Source organism: Dryobates pubescens, chromosome 30 (genome assembly GCF_014839835.1).
Source record: "Dryobates pubescens isolate bDryPub1 chromosome 30, bDryPub1.pri, whole genome shotgun sequence".
In the NCBI taxonomy this organism is placed as follows: Eukaryota; Metazoa; Chordata; class Aves; order Piciformes; family Picidae; genus Dryobates; species Dryobates pubescens.
The window spans coordinates 4,516,015-4,528,208 of NC_071641.1; the positions used below are offsets into that span (position 1 = coordinate 4,516,015).

The following is a 12,194-nucleotide window of genomic DNA, read 5'->3' on the forward strand; positions in this document are numbered from 1 at the left end:
ATTCTAATTTACCTTATCATGTGCATTTTATTGCTGTCAGTTTCGTGATACAGGAGTATGCTTGAAGACTAAATCTCTTCATAAGCAGAGCAGAGTTAAGCTTCCCAAGTTCCAAATGCAGATAAAAGATTTGAGTCTGTATTTTCAGACCAAATGAAGGATTTAGAGGGACAGCTGTAAACCTCTGTGCACTTGCATGAAAAACTTGTGTGTTCTTAGTAAGCATGGAATAGCTTAAAGGAAAAATAAGGGATGGACAAAAATATTTACCACGTAAAGGAAGGCTTCTCGCTCATCTGCAAAATCTTGTGGCATCTGAATATATCAAGGCTATGCTTCCTCCTGAGAAATCTCTGCTGCCTCATATGCCATTTTTATATGTATAAATAGTATCATAAAATTTAATAAGGTGTATTTTTCCCAAACCCATTTCATGTCTGCAAATCGCCTTGTAAGTGTTTGTGTAGAATATAATACATTTGTAACATTAAAAGTAGACATTTGAAAGAAACTTGGATTTGCTTGGTAGAAACAAATATAATATAGAACCCTCTTCTGTGTTAATTCTAAATACATCATTTGTTAAAGCAGTGATGGCAACCTGAGGATGTTTGACAGGTAATGTCTGCATTTCCTTAATGTTGAGCTTGAATAGACTCCTAATTCGATGTTCTTTATCTGCCTTTCAGACATTTTGACTTGGTTAATTTAAGAGTGTTTCCACTCATTTAAAAGGAATCCATTTCTATAGTAGTGTCCTAAGTATTAGCAAGCTGTGTCCAGTAAACAAAAACCTACTGATAACAATGTTTGAAAATATGCATGAGGCACTGAAGTGCTGGAACCAGGTCCTGGGAAGTTGATGAAGGCTCTGGGAACAGCTGAGGGAACTGGGGTTATTTAGTACAGTGAAGAGGAGGTTGAGGGGAAACCTTGCTCTCCACAACAATCTGGAAGAAGGTGGGAGTGAGGACAGGGTCAGTCTGTTCTCCCAAGTAACAAGTGATACAAGAGGAAATGGCCTCAAGTAGCACCAGGGGATGTTTAGGTTGGAAATTAGAAGAACCTTCACTGAAAGGGACCAAGGCTGCCCAGGGAGGTGGTTGAATCCTCAGCCTCTGGAGGTGGCTAAAAGATGCTGAGATGTGATGTTGAGGGATGTGGTTTAGCTCCAGCCTTGGTAGAGCTAGAGAATGGTTGGACTTGATCTTGAAGGTCTTTTCCAGCTAAATTGTTTTCTGATTTCACCCAGGTTTTAATTTTTAGCTGTTTGCAGAAACTTTCACCATTTTGAAATATTTTATTAAATATTAATTTTGATATTAACATTTAAATAGAATTTTAATCCACAAGTATGAGGCTAAAATATTACTTTGGATAAATTCAGGGGTGCAGGTATGGTCAATTTATATGGTGTAAAAAGTATTGCTGACCATTATTGTTAGACCCTTCCTCCATCCATCTATTGACATAAAATGATGTTGTGGAGCAGTCTGTCTTCCTTTTATCTGAATTGTTCATGTAGAATAATAGAGTTAGCAGTACTGGTAAATGTCAAACTAGGGGTTGGTTTGTTTGTTTGTTTTTAATCTGTTTTGAAACCCTTAGGCATTGTGCTTTTATTTTCTCTCTCTTGAACTTCCTTATTTATTGCCCAATACTGACTTAATTCCTATTGCTGCCTTTATTCTGTATTTTATCAAGTAGAAGGTGACTTGCCCTGGCCTTATAATCTTCCTGTTTTGAGAAGTTTGCTCCACTTCAGTGAATTACAGAGCATTACTGCCATTAACCTAAATCAGTGCTTTGCAGCCTGTGGGCTGGAGGTGCATGGAGATTTCTCACCTATGTTATTGGGGGGCATAGAAAAGAAAGCTTCTGTGAGCTCCCTAGCAAAAGGATGGTGTTTGAAGCAGGGGGCAGATTTTCACTGAAAAAAAAATTAAGAGGTTCCACAGACTGAAATAAAATCGTAAACTGTTGGGGTTTTTTTTAGTTACATTTTCCTGCAAGAGCTGTGGTCTGATTGATTTTGAGGTTCTGGTTTATTTAGCTATAATGGAAATTACCAACGTTTGGTGAAGTTGGGATGGTTTCTAGTACAATGATCATCTGGTTTGGGTGGTAACGTATGATACATTCATAATTCACTTCACAGAATCCTAGAATGGCTTGGGTTGGAAGGGACTTTAATGCTTATTTAGTCCAACCCCATCTGCAGTGAGTGTGGACATCTTCAACTAGATCAGGGTGCTCAGAGCCCCATCAAGCCTGACCTGGAATGGTTCCAGGAATGGGGCATCTACCATCTCTCTGAGCAACCTCTATCAGTGTTTCACCACCTTCAGTGTGAAAAAAACCATCTTCCCTGTATCTAGTCTGTGGCCTTGAAAGGCTTCCTTTGGAATAAACCTGATCATATGGCTTTTGCTTTGTTTTGTTTTGTTTGTTTTCCCTCACATCCATTAGTAGGTTTGGTAAGAATGATGTATAAAAATGATCTCCTACCTAGTGGCAGAGAGAGATGATAAATGCCTTTAAATGCTCTTGTGAGCTTTAGCTGTAGAACTAAGTGGCAGCAAATAAAAGGTATGATTTAATAAGCCTGCAGAATTTTAGATAAAATAGGAATCTATTGTAGGATAAACTATTTACAATTTTCTTTATAAAACAAAAGCATTTTCCTGAAGGCACAAGCTGCTATTTGCTGTTTTCTCTAAGTTTGATATGTTTGCTACATGTTCTAAATGCAAATTTTAGTAATACTTAGTTTTTATTACTCCCTTTATTATTTGCATAAAATTAAAAGGAATCCATTCATTGTGATGAAATTCTATACAGTAAGGGTTAGTTTTCCCATAATATGTTTGTGCAAGTAATAGTGACACTAACAGGAGATTTGCACTTGCATTAAAAATACTAATTAATAATTATTAACTTCATATTGGAACAAAAGCAGTGTCAGAAGGTACTCCCTGACAATTCCCAGTGTTATAATGTCAAACCTTTGCTAGGTTTTAGTGCACTGGACAGAATAATGTGGCTCTTAAAAGAATGATGTTTCTTTTTCTTCCTATGCCATGCATCTAAGGCTGCATGGAACTCTGTAGTAAAGGTTTATTAGCATTATTTTGCCATGTAAATCCATGCAACTCTTTGTCAATGTTACAGCTGCTAACTCGCAGTGCAAGGATGCTGCTGAGGATATGTTGCTAGGAGAATCACAAACAGTTCTGCCTATACTGTGCTGTCTTCCATGAGTCCAGAAGCTATCCTGCTTGCACTGGAAGGCTTTTTTAGTTTTATGGGACTTCCTGTTAAATAATTTATGTAGCAAGCTGTTAAAAACAGGATCGTAAAGACAGTTCTTAATCTCTGTTATTGTTGAATACTAACTTTTAATTGATCGGTTTTGTGGATGTGAAAAAAAAACCCAATACCAAAATAAAACACCACCAAACCAACCAAATGACAACAACCAACCACCAAGTGACAAGGATAAAAGACATGAAACAGTTCTGTTCTTCAGCTCCGGCCAACAGGTTTGCAGAGTGTCAGGCCAGACCTCCAGAGAGCGATCTGGGTGCTGGGGACTGAAAACATGGCTGGACTGCAAGCATCTACAGCAAGTGCAGCTTGCCTTCTCTTTCAGCATAGCTTTTCAAATGTTGATCAAGGTAGGTTGTTCAAGGAGATAAGCAGGTTCCCACTCCATACTTTGCTCTTGCACCTTCGGTTTTGCACTTGTAGGTGATGAGAAGGCACCATGGCATGCTTGGGTGCAATGTATGCAGATGAATCCATTCCCTTGGGAATGCAATGCAGATGATCTCACTGTATGGAAAATGTGGTTTGTAGCCTCTGCTGGAGCTTACTACAAATGGGAGATGACAGACATGAATGACTTTCCTGAGGTCAGTGGTTGTAAGGCATCAGAATGTTGTCAGCTCTTTCTCCTTGGATTAGGGTTACAGGCAGACAGGCCTTGGAAGGGTGTGAAGCGCCTCTCACCGGCACTAAGTAATTTAGGTCTAAAACCTGACAACATTAGCAGGATATTAATTGGTGAATAATATCAGACTGGGAGATTTGGTTTTGCACCTCAGTGCTGTGAGCAGTGACCGGGAAGTAAAGGCTGTGTAATTTTCACCTTCTTGAAGAGCACATTTGTGAAGTTTCTGCTTTTACAGAATGGTAATCCAGTCCAACCCCCTTGCTTCTGCTAAAGCAGGGTCACCCAGAGCAGGTTGCCCAGGATCACAATGTTCAGGCAAGTTTGGAATCTCTCCAGAAAAGGATACTTTCAAACAGGTTGTGGTTCTGCTGTAATTGTAATTTCTTAATGTAAAGTTAGACCTGAGCGTGGTGCTGGTGGTGAAAGGCAAGAGAAGCGTTTGATTTCTGCTGTAGCCAAGGCTTGTCCAAAAGGGAGCATTCGTTATCTAAGAAGGGTGTTAGTAGGGCTAAAAGCTGTGATTTAAGTGCTAGTGAGTAGTAGTCCTTAATGTTATAAAACTTGTATAAAAGTTGATTCTAAGATGCTTTTGAGATAAGTCATGTGAAGGAACAGTCAAACTAACGTGAGGGGATGTGATCGTACATATGGACGTTAGTGAGAATGCTCCAGATCTGAACTCCTAGAATCTCAAGTTCTCATCAAACTCTGGGAGAAGGGTGAGAGCTGCTGGGTAGCACCGATGTAAAGGCTCATTCCAGGTGACCAGGGAAAATGTTCATGTTCCATGTGGAGAATGAAGAAGAGAAGTAATGCATGTGGAATGACGGTGTGGGAATGTTGAATAAATTGTGTCCTGGTTTTGTGGATGTGGGCAATGTGCAGTAAGAAACTGAAAAATAAAATAATCCTGGAGATGGTGTTTCAGGATGGGTTATTTGTGATATGGATGACTAGGAAGTATGTTAATAATTAGAGATCCTCTTAAAAATATTCCTATCCCCCTTTTGTCTGCTCAGTTTATACTCTCCTTGTTGGAAGCTGCAGGATCGTGGCTGAGAACTCCCAGACTATTAATCAGAATTCTCTGATAACACTCCAGGCACCAAAACTCTACTAGACAGATAATTTGCATCACATTTTTTTGTGGCTTTGTGTGGTTTTATACTCTCACAAAATGTGAATGCAAGAGTACAACATGTTATTCTCACCAATTTGCTCAGCTGGGGCTACTAAAAAGACCCAGATTCATCTTGAGTTCAGCAACTTTAGGCTCAAGTCTACAGCATTATTAGGCTTACCAAGTATAATTTCTGTTGCATTCCTCTCTTCAGCACTGGGATGTTTTATCTGTCTCTTTGTCAGCTCCTCAGAGATACTGCTGTGTTTTATTTGCTGATGGCCTTGATACACAAAAAATATATTAAACTGATCCACAAGTGAAATTTCTTCACTTGTGGCTGTCTCTTCATTGATTTCTGATTTGTTATTGCCTGCTGCAAATACAATGTAAGAACAAAATGAGCATGAACAACCAATTACTGATGTTTTGTAGGAGAGATTGAGCTTGCTGTGCTTATTTCTTATTCATATATAAATACACAAATATTAGTGATTTCACTGAATTGGCTCATCTTCCTCCTTCTCCCACGGAGTGCAGGAAGTCCCTATCCAGACCAAAACTGCTTTTCATGTTACTAAGTTTAAAATACAATCCTCAATTTAAACACCTGATTTGAGTGGTTTGTACTGAGCATCATGGAGGCTCTGCTTCAGTTTAAGTCTTTTACTCCATGGTTGAGCTGTATAACTTCCATCAGCTTTGACCTCACCAACTTGTACAAGCAACAGCATCACAACTCTGGCAGGAGAGTGCTGGCTGTTGTGATTTTCTGTGAAGCACAAAGCAGGGTTGCTGTGGTGAAGCTGAGCTTTTACTGATACTCAGATTACCCCATTTAAAGATAGTTTAAGGTATTTCCATCCACGCTGTGGTCACAGTGGTGGGCTTTCAAAGCTATGTTTGGCTTGGTGTGTCCCACTGAAATTTAACAAGGCTTTTTAGTCCTGGGGCTTAGGGCACTGTGGAAGTGTGAAAGTAGTTAAGTTGTGTAGATCTTGTAATTGTGGTCAAAGTGGGGTCTAAATACAAAGTAACTACTTTTAACTGCTTGGAAAATTCGCTGGATCTTTTTAGCAGTACAGCAAAGGTTTTACATCTTTAAGCTTTGTTTCTGTAGCAGATTTTTTTGACTGAATTATTGACTTAGTGTCTGCATATCTCCTGGGGGTTAAAATAAAATGAAGAGGTGAGGAAGGGTGAGCATAACACAAGCAGGGAAGGTTTGCGAAGAGCACAAACTAAGCAAATCCTCCTTTGTTAGCTACTGACACTTCCTTCTTGCTGAGACCATATGGGATGATCTTCCTTGCTTTTGGTTTTTAAAATGGTTTAATTTTGTAACTCTGTGGGCTTTATTTACAGGCGTGCTATAGCAATCATGGACAGACAAAAATAACACAAACCGCTTGCTTGTCTTCCCCATGGGTGTCATGAACAGGAGTTAAGGTTGGGATTTTGCCAGTATTATTTCAGTCCAAAGAACAAGGAATTCCTGTACCAGGTAAAATGGAGGTAAAAGTAAACACAGCTAGAGGAAAAGTTCTTTAGATGGGATAGATTTTTTGCAAACAGAAGTTAATGATTTCTCTGGAGATGGGCAGAGGACTTGAGCTTTGCAACCAAAAGAACAGGATGCTGAGGTAGAAAATCGATACAGGAGAAAGCATTCTTCAGCATGCAAACCTGATGCTGAAAAAGGACCCTACAGCTGTGGCAGACAGCATGTAGAGAGAAAAAAAACACAAACATACTTTGCAGAGGTCCTCCACAAAGCTTATGTGCTGTAGGAAGTCTGCGTGCCAGGCTGTGGCCTGTATCTGCAGATCTTCTTAATTCAAGTGCAAAGGCCACATACTTACATTTCTTGGGTCTACTTTCTAACTGTATTTTTAGCTTGTTTAATGAAGCTGGATTGAGGATGAGGATGAGGAAACTGGATGAGGATTTTGGAAGCCAAACTGGTAGTGTTCCTGCAGGAACAGCCAGCACAGTGAGGAGTTCATCTAAGACTGATGTAATCCTGTAGCAGTATATTCCTTGTGGTGTGTCACTGGCCAATTACTCCATTCTGCTTTCCTGAACATTAAGTACTGGACTATGGGAGAAAACTTCAGTTTGTTTTGCTTTGTAGTATTGAAATACTATTTTATTAGTTATAGTTTCTTGCATTGAAAGTTAAAGCTGAGGTTTTATTTCAGACATCAAAATTTTCTGTGTAGTTTCACCGTACCCCAGCCATAGAGTTGAGTTTGTAGCATGTATGTGAACACATTGTAAGTGTATTAAAAATGAGTTCTCCAGTCTGTCTTTTTTAGTTGCTGTGGCCTCACATGGTTTTGACCATAACTATATAGGTGTGGTGAGATGTTTAACAGATTTCTGTTTGATCTGGACTGAGTCTGAGGTCAGATGATAGTCGAAGCACAGGCACTGAGGGATCTGCTCTGTGGTAGAGCTCCTGCATTTTCCTGTAAAGACAAAAAAAGTCTCTTCTTGTGATGATTAACAAGTTCAGATCTGCACCCAAATCTTGTAGGACTTGAAGGCCTTCGGTCTCAAGGTTTTTAAATTTGTCTGTTTATTTCAGACTGTGAAAACTTGCCTTATTTTTCTACACTGCTCTGTACTGAAATCAGTGGTTTTAACTGGAAAAAAATATCACTGGAGTAAAATCAGGCCTTGTGTCTCTTTGCCCCTGAAGTGGAAGTAAAAAATAGGCAAAGTGGAAGACACCAAGAGCTGCTGTTTGATCACTAAATTGTTATTTCCACAAACAATTTGCTTTGCCTGTGAGACTTGTGCTCCTGTAACTGGGAAAGCAGATGAGTTTTTCAGGCACTGATCACCATGACACTGTGCTCTGCAAATGTATAAGCAAGTTGAACTCTTTTTGGGAGTATTAAGGGATCAGCAGAGAGGCTGTTTTCTGCCTGGATGTACTAAAACTGTATTAAATAGACTTCAAAGTGGGGATGTGCCTCTAAAACAGCAGCATGCTCTGAATCACATTCTGTGTGGGCAATAATAATGTAAAACTGAATGTCTGTACCAAGCAACTCATACCTGTGTCTGTTCATAGGTTAAACAGTATTTTCCAATCAGAATAAATTTAAGCACTGATTTTTCAGGAGGCTAAATATGGAGCTCCCACTAAACTTGCCATTCTGAGAGATATTTTTTTGCCATAAGATGCTTGTGATATAATTTTCTTAAAGCCTATTTAATTTGCAGACCGATTAATAGAAATTTAAGGGAGCATCATGCCGTAAAATAGTTTTGTTGCTTACATGCCAGGGGCATTGTAACTAAATAATTTCAAGGTCCTTTCCAACCTTAACCATTTTATGAATCTATAAATCTATATTTTATTTTTTTTTTTAACATCTTGCACCAGTTTTCAGCAGTTGTTTAACTAGTGGGTGCCGTAAAGCAGAATCTAAGACCTTGTTAACAGCTAGTTTAAACAAGCATGTGGATTTTTTATGTTCTTAAACACTCTAGTGCGTATGAATTACGTGACTACACATCCTCAACTCTCCCTGCCCAAAATGACTGTGGTTGGATAAGGACCTGCCTTGAGACATCCTAAGAGCTTCATGGAGGTATCTTTCTTTACATTTTAGCATGTATTTTTGGCAAGTTAATAGGTGTCCCTGGCTTTCACTCCCACTTGGGTCCCTGCAAAGGACTGATACTGCTATGTTTGCTTTTAAATCCTCCAGACCAGGGTAAAGAGAACCTAAGTGTTGACATCTCACTGTCATTTGTACAATGTGTGGTTGAGTTTGGATACCCAAGGAACGTAAGGGTGTGTTGTGGTGACCAGTAGTGTTCAGTCCCCGGTAGTGCATGGCAGGGAGCCGATGCACAATCTGTCACTCAGCACTTGGGCAGGCTCTTGGGCTTCTTAGTCATATTTTCCTTCTATACATTAATCTCTGCTGAACTTAGCTACTCTTTTTCCCTCCAAATGAATTATATATGCTGTGCCTCTCATTTCAAAATGCTTCTGTCAATGAAACAGTTAACTGTGGAAGGGGTGAAACAGCAATGATCGTATGAGCTACTTGTTTGTGAGCTTCATTAGTAGAAGGGTGCATTGAATGTTAAGTGCTGTCCCTCTTGATTAGTAACTAACACTTTCTTTCCTGATGCTGCTGCCCAGCTGGGGTTTTGTGTGTTAATCTGGGGGAAAGGCACTGCTTTCAATCGAGATCAGATTATTTTGAGCATCTTGTTAAAAATACCCAGCCTTAATAATGATGGACTCCTAAAGAAGATGTAGTTTTCATCAAGGGCATCGTGACGTCCTTAACAACGACAACACCACACACAAAAAAAAGCTGATTTAGTCTCAGCCTTCCTCCCTGAGCTCATTCTGTGCAGGCTTTAAATACAACAGCACCTTAAGCTCTGGGGCAGTAATTTAATCTTGCAACTGTGCAGTGTATTTGGATCAGCAATATACATTATGTATTTCTATTGCAATGCCAGTGCTCTATAGCAGAACATAAACCTCCAGATGATAAATTAGTAATATCTGAACCACTGAGAGATTTTCACCTGAGCTACTCATATACATTTAGAACACTAGGAAGAAAGAAAAATAAATCCAGCTTTTAACTTAGAAGCATCATTTGTACTTGATGAGAACAGTGTTACTGTAGTAAAGGCGTGAGAAGCTGGTAGGACACCAATAGGCTTCACCCCAAAAGTAAAGGAATATGTTACTTCATGCTTGTCATCTTTGTACTGTAGATGTGGTTGTTCGAAATGTTGCATTATCCTGAGTACCTGGCTAGGGCAGTTACATATCATGTGATTATTATTTGTTAAATTATTTTGTTTTGTAGCTAGTAGTTTTTTCATCTAGCAGCTTGATTTTAACCTTGCTAGATGCAGCATCTCTGCCAGCACCATGAATATGAGCAGTAAGGAATCGCCACAAAACACTTAAGCGGAGCGAATAATTTCCCAGTTTATATTAGGTATGACCAACTGTTACTGGTTTGTCTTTTGTTACAGCTGTCCTGCAGAAAAATGATGATTCCTGGAGGCTGGAAAAACACAGGTCTTTTCAAACTTCCCAACCATGGAACCTAATGAGTTAAATTCTAACCCCTGTGATGTTCTTGCGGGATTTTAGCTGCTTAGACACACAAGGTCAAACGAAACTGCTCCACCATCTATTATGACTCCTGGCAGACTGGGGGGTACCTGTCCTTTGGGACAGAGCCCTCGGGAGATGGTGACATCAGCAGAGAACGTATTCTCTGCTTTCAAGATGTCCCTATTTTGCTAGGGCTAACCACCCCCCCTGCCTCCCCCAAACAGATCCCAGCTAACTGCAGTCCTGCATCCTCCTCCCTTGCTGTAACTCCACGTAAACACAGCATGAAGTAAAGACGTTGAGGTCACAGAGAGAGGATTTTTACTAGCACTAGGAAGGCAAGATGGGAATGCAGAGTGGGAATCTTGCTGTGCAAGATGCAAGATCCAGGACGATGACTTTGGTGCTGGATCCATGCTGCCTTCTGTCCCATCTGCCTACTGCATTTTCAGGGCATCTCCTGTCTAAATGTGGTTGGTGATGGTGATGGGGGACTTGGGGATGGAGTGATGTGTTAAATCACGAGAATCACTGCTCCTCAAAAATACCAGGTCACCAAATAGTAACAAATGAGGATTTTTTGTTTGGTTTGGTCTTTAATCATGTGCTATACAGCAAGTTGTTGGATGAACGTGTCCAGTGTTCTTCCATGGCCACTGTGGTGCACGGGCACTTCATTAGTGCTGTGCTTGGACTTCCCAGCACTGAAGTTAATAAGCCAGTGGTAGTTCCTCACCATCAATCATGTGAAAAAACTAAAAGCACTTTGTGCATCATCCTCAAACTCTCCCCTCTCAGGCAGCACCAGAAAAGGCAGCACTCGAAGAAAGGATGGTATTTTTCTAGAAGAAAGTAGGGGTTTGAACGTAGACAGGGATCTTTTCTCCTTATCAGTCATGAAAGTTATTGAATGCAATCGCTGTTCGCAAGCAGGCAGCTACACTATTGCATAACGCTCCCCGCTGGCGCTCAGCGCCACGCTTTATGCTCATCCCTACGAAGTTTTCCCCGGGAAAACCCAGGGAACTGGGTATTTTTAGGTCTTCTCGCTCCAGGAAGGTGGCGAGGCAAGACCTTCGCCACCGCACGGGGAAGAGGAAGAAGCCGAGGGCAGCGGTACCGGGGTTTGGGGGAGCTGATGGCAGCGGCGAGCTTACCTTATTGCTTCCTCACAGAGAAGTGGTGGTTTGGATGCTCCCCGTACGTTGCATCTCCTTCCCTTCACCGGGCTGAGCTGGCCGGCCCTCAGAGGGTCCGTGCCGGTCGCGCATCTGCCCGCCACGCCGTCGGTCGGTCTCCTCAAGTCCCGCTGCCGGTCCCTTCACTCCAGCGGCCGGTCGGTCGCCTCAGTTCCGCGGTAATTGGTCTCTCTCCAGCAGCCGCTCGTCTCAGTCCCGCAGCCGCTCGGTGTCTCTTTATCCCGAGGCCAGTCTTCTCAGTCCCGCCGCCGGTTGGTCGCTTTCCTTCCCGCCGCCGGTCTCCTCAGTCCCGCGGCCGGGCGCTGAGCTGCGGCCGCCCGAGCGCTCGCTAGAGGCAGCCGCCTCCGCCGCCTCCGCCGCACGCTTCCCCCGCTGCCCTCATCGGCTGCGGCGCCCGGCTTCGGGGGGCGGTGGAAGGGGCTGGCGGATGGGGTCTGCGTTTTGGGGTGGGTGTGTGTGTGTGAGGGGGCGTCCTCTCGGACAGGTCCCGGAGGCAGGGGGGGGAACTTGTTGAGCGGGACCGGCGGGTGTCCCCCAGCCGGGAGGGAGGGAACGGGTTGGGGTGGTGGGGAGGAGCCGGGGGCCGGGCCAGGCCGGCGGCGGGGAGACGCCTCGGTGGAGGGAGGGAGAGAGGGAGGAGACCCCCGCACCGGGCAGAACTGGAGTGGGGGCGGCCGTGGGGAGCGGAGGCGAGCAGAGAGGTGAGCGGGCTGCTCAGGGCATGCAGCGAAATGGGGCGAGAAGAACGGGATTTGCGAAAAATCTGTTATCATTACCACCACCACTCCCCTCCAGATTCAGTAATAA

At 42.4% G+C, this 12,194-nt stretch overlaps 2 protein-coding genes across 3 annotated transcripts in view; one reads left to right on the plus strand and one right to left on the minus strand.

The window, feature by feature from the left end:
* The window catches only part of INSYN2A (inhibitory synaptic factor 2A), a 45,474-nt gene extending 33,539 nt beyond the window's left edge, over positions 1 to 11,935 (minus strand). For both annotated transcript variants that reach the window (XR_008462955.1, XM_054174762.1), the window contains exon 1: positions 11,346 to 11,935. The gene's annotated coding sequence lies outside the window, so the exon portion shown is untranslated. The remainder of the gene's footprint in view (positions 1 to 11,345) is intronic.
* DOCK1 (dedicator of cytokinesis 1) overlaps positions 1 to 12,194 on the plus strand; it is a 347,686-nt gene that overhangs the window by 150,675 nt on the left and 184,817 nt on the right. The window lies entirely within an intron of this gene.